We start from the raw sequence: 7,060 nt of genomic DNA on the forward strand, positions 1-7,060 counted from the left end.
CCAGTCATCTATTAACCCAGATTGCATCAAATATGAAGGCTTCTAAAGAAATCTATTTAACCCTCACAAGAAATACATAGTCAAAGTAGGTGGCTTTCAATGTGGTACTACAAAGTAAGTACCTGACTTTTCATGTCTTAAAAGTAATATCATTTCTTCAACAGAAATGACAAATATATAAATATAAGAATACTGAAGAGAGGGATTAATAGACCTAAAGATCCTGAGAATTAATGCCTGCTATCAACTTCTTTTTTTTTATTTTTTCTTGCCTACAAAAGAAGAGTATCTCTTTCAAAAGTCCCAGAGTACTTCTGGCTCTCTCACCATATCCTGAGTTGGGAATTGGGTGACATAAGTTGCACATTTGCTTCCTTGGCTCATTGATGACACTTGACCAAAACAACCAATTCCATGGGCCTTCTAATTAACATTATTTCAATAACACTCAAATGTCAGAAATATGGCATAGTCTATCTTCTTACACCTGGATCCCATTTTGATTCATTCCAGAGAAAATTCTTAGTAATTGTGATGTAAAAACATGCCAGAGGGGCACTTAGGTGGCGCACTTGGCTAAGCGTGACTCTTGGTTTTGGCTCAGGTCAGGATCTTGGGGTCCTGTGATTGAGCCCCCTATCAGGCTCCATACCCAGTAGGGAGTCTGTTTGAGATTCTCTCTTTCTCTCCTCTGCCCCTCTCCCTGCCTCCAAAAAGTACATGAATCTTTAAAATAAAATACATATATGCCAGAGGTTATATCACCCAGGACTAGCAATGGAAGTATTGTGATCATTTGGCTAGTGAGTTGTCTAATTACACAAAATCATCCTTAGGACACATTTACTAGGAATAATTCTGCTTTTGTGGGGTTTTCAAATAAGCTGGTCCTGAGAAAGGTATTCAAGTACAGTTGGTTTATTTGGAATGTAATTCCGGGAAATATAGACAAGATAGGGGAAATGAGATGAAGGAGAAAACAGCCAAAAAGGAAAAAAAGTGCATAAATCAAGTTACCACTTAGGGAAACAGTATCTCAATCACACTGGTGTTCGTTTGCCAACTGGTCCCCATAACACAGAGGGTCAAGAGAGACTGAACACAGAGATAGACCACTCCAGATTAGTAAGTGGACATTGTAGTAGGACAGGAATTTACTTACAAAGTATGTCTTGGGTGGCCACAAAATGAGCAGATCTCCACACCAGGTCACCAAAAGTTTACACAGAGGCCTTAACTGGGTTCACTCATGTATACCATCCAAATGATCTCAACACATTATTCTCTCAAGGCTATGTCCCTGAAAATGACTCTCACTGTGGGAAGGGTGAGGAGAACATTCCAAGGATAGAGGAGAAGGTGAAAACATTAAGGATAGGAAAGGGTGAAGAAAACATTCCAAGGATAGAGGAGAAGGTGGGGAGGCTCCCATTGCCCAGCTTGTGGGTCAACATGCCATCTCCATGAACTTCCCCAACAACTGGGGAATTCTGGGAATCACTATCCAGCATTTGCTTCAGAGTGATGTCATTAGGAAGGAGAGAAAGCTGGGATATTTTTATATATCAATTGCCATTAGCTGAGGACCCCAGGAAGGAGAAGAGGCATTAACCTTCTGACACTGCCAATGACCAGGTGAGCTAAGAAGGCTCTGAGAGCCAAACTCTTTAGGAAAAAAAGAAAAACAAGCGCTGGGAGTTGGAAATCAGGCTTCTGTGCACTCATATGGAAAGGGCACTAATAAAATCTGCTCTACTGTGCTTTATCTCCTGGTTATCTCCTGGTAGATGTTAACTAGGCAGTTTTTCCCATCAGCTTCAATTGATAGGTTTTCCTTCTCAAAGATACATATTCTAAACCCTCTAATCTTCATCTTAAATATTAGTGTTGCTTAATATCATGAACCATAAATTCAGCAGCAGCAAAATGAGCATCCTGCTCATTGGCTTTACATATGTTTTATAGGAAATATGTTTTTATTTTTAATTATGCTCTTCTATGAAGTGTTTCATGTAATTTAGCATGAATTTTGATTACATGATGTCTCATGGGACAGACAAAAAGAAATATACAGAGAAAGGCATACATTACAATTAGAGCACTTCATTAGCAAGTTAAATGTGAAAGAAGATGAAAAGCAGGAACTTCATTACCAAGAAAAAAATAATAACACTGGTACTATACGTGAGTCAAACATTGTCTTTGGACTCTAGCTCACATTTAAAACAAAAATGCTATGTATTAAGAAGCAATAGTTGAGTTGAATGTTTGTCATTAAAATAATTGAAAAAGCAATTAAAATCTTCTTACAAATAAAATACTAAAACAGGATCATTTTATCTATGTGATCTAAGAACAAATATATTCAAACTTATATACAATTTTCCAGAATATTTAAAAGGAGGAAAAACACTCCAACATATTTTATGATGCTATCCTAACCTTAAAAAAATAGAAGCAGATGGAGAAAGATGAAGAAAAAAATAGCCCAGTGTATCTGCAAAACATACACTTATGACTGTAGCTGAAAAAAAAATTAAAGATATTAGAAAACAACATATATCACAAAATTATCCCAAAATATACCAGATAATATTTGGCTAAAATATGGCCTTTAGGCAACATTCTTAACAAACTATCAATGTAAGGGAATACTTTAATCTGAAAAAAGGAATTGATATAAAACCCACAGCAGTCATCACACTAAATGTGAAAAGTTTATATTCCCTTTAAGAACAAAAGTAAGACAAATATAATTTCACTGATACTTTTAAACACTGTACTGAAAGTCCTGGTTAGGGGATAAAGATAGGGAAATAAAATAAAAGGTATAAGGAATAGAAATAGAGGGGAAAAAATCAATATTTGCAAAGGAAATTATTGCCTACATAGAAAATTGTAAAGGATCTATAGATAAGTATTAGGACTCATAAGATAATTTACCAAGTTTTTATTTTCAATAAGTATTTTATATTATTTCATTTCGATGCATCAGCAAAGAATATGTAATACACATAATTAAAATAGAAGAAGCCATCTAAAATTACAACAAAACTTTAAATACACAGGAATAAATATAACTGAAGAAATGCATAAAATTTGTGGAACAAATTCCATAAAATTTGTGGAACAAAACAAGCTATATTGAAAGACACTTTAAAAACACTTAAATATATAGAAGATATACCGTGTTCATAAAAATGTTAATATTGTTTGGATACCAATAATCTGTATAGTATTCAGTAAGTACAATAAGATTCTGATCAAAATGCCAGAACAGTTATATTTGTTTTAGACTTAATGGTTTTACATTTTTTTAAATTTTCATATAAAAGAATAAGAGCAAGGAAGAGTCAGAACATGTCCAAAGAATAAAAAGACACACCTTCCAATGACATAAAAAGTTTTATTTTAAATCTACTGTAAATAAAACAATTAGATATAAGGAAAGTGGAAATAGATAAATAAAACAATAAAACAATGTATGGAAACTTGACACCTTAACGAAAATTCCAAAATATTTGAAAAACAAAATATAATAAGAAATGTTTACAAATTTTTAGAAGACAAAACAGGAGAATATCCGTATGACCTTCAAATAAGAAAGGAACTTTTTCAGATTGTTTGAAGTATAACTGACAAAAAAAATAATACATTTAATGTGTACAACTTGATAATTTTATATATTTCACAATGAGTTCATTAAACCATATATCCCTATATATTTATTTTCTTTTTTAGTGAAAACCCCTGAAGTATGTCCTCCTAACAAATTTCAATTGTACATTCCAATAATATCACCTATAATCACATATTAACTCCTTAGATCTTAACCATTTATAACTAGAAGTTTCTATCCTTTACTAACCTTTTGCCATTTCCTCCAATCCTCAGCCACTGACAACCATAATTCTACTCTGTTTCCATGAGTTTGACTTTTGAGGAGGTGAGTGGAGATTCCACTTATGTGATTCCATGCAGTATTTGTTTTTCACTGTCTGTTTTTTTTTTCACTTAGCATAATGCCTTCCAGGTTTATTCATACCACAAATAACAGGATTTCTTCTTTCTTTAAATCTGATTAATATCCATTGTCATATTTTCTTTATCAACCAGCCACTGAGAGACACAAATTTTTCATACCTGGGCTTTTGTGAATAATTCTGCAATAAACATGGGAAATACATTTATCCCTCAAGTTAATGATTATATTTTTATTGGATATTTACCCAGAAGTGGCATTTTTGGATGATATAGTAGTTCTATCTTTAATTTCTTGAGGAACCTCCATACTGTTTTTCATAATGGCTGTATCGACTTACATGAGCTTGGAAATATTCCCCCTTCTTCAATATCTTGGGAGAGTTTGGGAAGCAATGATATTAATTCTTTGAACATATGTAGAATTCAGTGAAGCCATCTGGTCCTGGACTTTTCTTTTTTAGGAAACTTTTGATTATTGATTCTCTACTCATTATTGATCTGTTTAAATTCTCTATTTCGTCATGATTTGCTCTTGCTAGGTTTATTGTTGCTAGAAATTTATTCATTTATTCTAGTTTATCTAATTTTTTAGTATATAATTGCTCCCAGTAGTTTTTTATAATCGTTATAATTTCTGTGTTATTAGTTGTAAATCTCCTCCTTATTTCTGATTTTACTTATTTGAGCCTCTTTTTTCTTAATCTAGCTCAAGATTTATCAGTTTTACCTTCCAAAATAATAGCTTTTAGTTTCATTGTTCTTTTTTTATTGTCCTTCTAGTTTCTAGTCTATTAGTTTCTGTTCTGATCTTTATTATTTCCTTTCTTCTACTAACTTTGGCCTTAGCTTGCTCTTTTTTTTTTTTTATTTTCTTGATGTATAAAATTAGGTTGCTTATTTGATATCTTTCTTTTTTTCTTAATGCAGCTGGTTTTCACTATAAACTTCCCTCTGGCACACCGTCTCTGGGCTGATCCCTGTGGACGTCTTGAGGGCAGCCCACCCGCAGCCCGCGCCCCGCACCGCCTCCTGGGGAAGCCTGAGCCCGCCGAGCAGCTTTCTCCCTTTGTCTCATAACCATGTCCACCAGCGAGAATGCTAATTCACCAGCTGCCCGCCTTAACAGATTCAAGAACAACGGGAAAGACAGTACAGAAATGAGGCGGCGCCGAATAGAAGTTAATGTGGAGCTGAGGAAAGCGAAGAAGGTGGACCAGATGCTGAAAAGGGGAAATATAAGCTCATTTCCTGATGACTCTACCTCTCCACTGCAGGAAAACCGCAACAACCAGGGCACTGTAAATTGGTCTCTTGATGACATTGTCAAAGGCATAAATAGCAACAATTTGGAAAGCCAGCTCCAGGCTACTCAAGCTGCTAGGAAACTACTTTCTAGGGAAAAACAGCCCCCCATAGACAACATAATCCGGGCTGGTTTGATTGCAAAATGTGTGTCCTTCTTGGGCAGAACTGATTGTAGTCCTATTCAGTTCGAATCTGCTTGGGACCTCACTAACATTGCTTCTGGAACATCAGAACAGACCAAGGCTGTGGTTGATGGAGGTGCTATCCCAGCATTCATTTCTCTGTTGGCATCTTTCCATGCCCACATCACTGAACAAGCTGTATGGGCTCTAGGAAACATTGCAGGTGATGGTTCAGTTTTTCGAGACTTGGTTGTCAAGTATGGTGCAGCTGACCCACTGTTGGCTCTCCTTGCAGTTCCTGATAAGTCATCTTTAGCATGTGGTTACTTATGTAACCTTACTTGGGCACTCTCAAACCTTTGTCACAACAAGAATCCAGCACCCCTATTAGATGCTGTTGAGCAGATTCTTCCTACCTTAGTTCGTCTCCTACATCATGATGACCCAGATGTATTAGCAGATACATGCTGGGCCATTTCCTACCTTACTGATGGTCCAAATGAATGGATTGAAATGGTTGTGAAAACAGGAGTTGTGCCCCAACTTGCGAAGCTTCTAGGAGCTACTGAATTACCCATTGTGACTCCTACGCTAAGAGCCATAGGAAATATTGTCACTGGGACAGATGAACAGACTCAGGTTATAATAGATGCCGGAGCACTTGCTGTCTTTCCCAACCTGCTAACGAACCCCAAAACTAATATTCAGAAGGAAGCTACATGGACAATGTCAAACATCACAGCTGGTCACCAGGACCAGATACAGCAAGTTGTGAATCATGGATTAGTCCCATTCCTCATTGGTGTTCTCTCTAAGGCAGACTTTAAGACACAGTGGAAGCTGTATGGGCTGTGAGCAACTATACAAGTGGTGGAACAGTTGAACAGACTGTATACCTCGTTCATTGTGGCATAATAGAACCATTGATGAACCTCTTAACTGCAAAAGATACCAAGATTATTCTGGTTATTCTAGATGCCATTTCAAACATCTTTCAAGCTGCTAAGAAACTAGGTGAAACTGAGAAACTTAGTATAATGATTGAAGATTGTGGGGGTTTGGACAAAATTGAAGCTCTACAAAACCATGAAAATGAGTCTGTGTACAAAGCTTCATTAAACTTGATTGAGAAGTACTCTCTGTAGAGGAAGAGGAAGATCAGAATGTTGTGCCTGAAACTACCTCTGAAGGCTACACATTTCAAGTTCAGGATGGCACTCCAGGGACCTTTAACTTTTAGATTGTATAGCTGAGACAAAGTTGTTTGTTGAGTACTGTTTGGTAGTTGTTTGTCTTACTTTCTCTACTAACAACTCTTTTTAAATGTGTTTTGTTATTGTAGCACTTTTTACAACGAAACTATACTTGACCAGTTCTGAACTGTACAAACTGTATGAAGCTCCTCTCAGTGGGTTGCTTATTTCTATGTGGGATCTTCCATCTTACAGTGTCCTATAAATAAAGATTAAATTCCACCCTTTTCTTTACAAATAAATAAATAAACTTCCCTCTAATAACTATTTTTGCTGTATCTCATAAGTTTTCCTATTTATTTTTTTATTTTTTCAGGATATTTTTTGGTTTTCTTTTTTTATTTCTTCTTTAACTCATTAGTTGTTTATCAGTGTGCTAACTAGCCTCCACATATT

The 7,060-nt window shown here is 35.7% G+C and overlaps 1 pseudogene; it reads left to right on the forward strand.

The window, feature by feature from the left end:
• Positions 1–4,978: 4,978 nt before the first annotated feature.
• Positions 4,979–6,779, forward strand: LOC112927615 (importin subunit alpha-1 pseudogene; annotated as a pseudogene).
• Positions 6,780–7,060: the final 281 nt, after the last annotated feature.

The sequence above is a fragment of the Vulpes vulpes genome, chromosome 12 (assembly GCF_048418805.1).
Source record: "Vulpes vulpes isolate BD-2025 chromosome 12, VulVul3, whole genome shotgun sequence".
Taxonomy (NCBI): Eukaryota; Metazoa; Chordata; class Mammalia; order Carnivora; family Canidae; genus Vulpes; species Vulpes vulpes.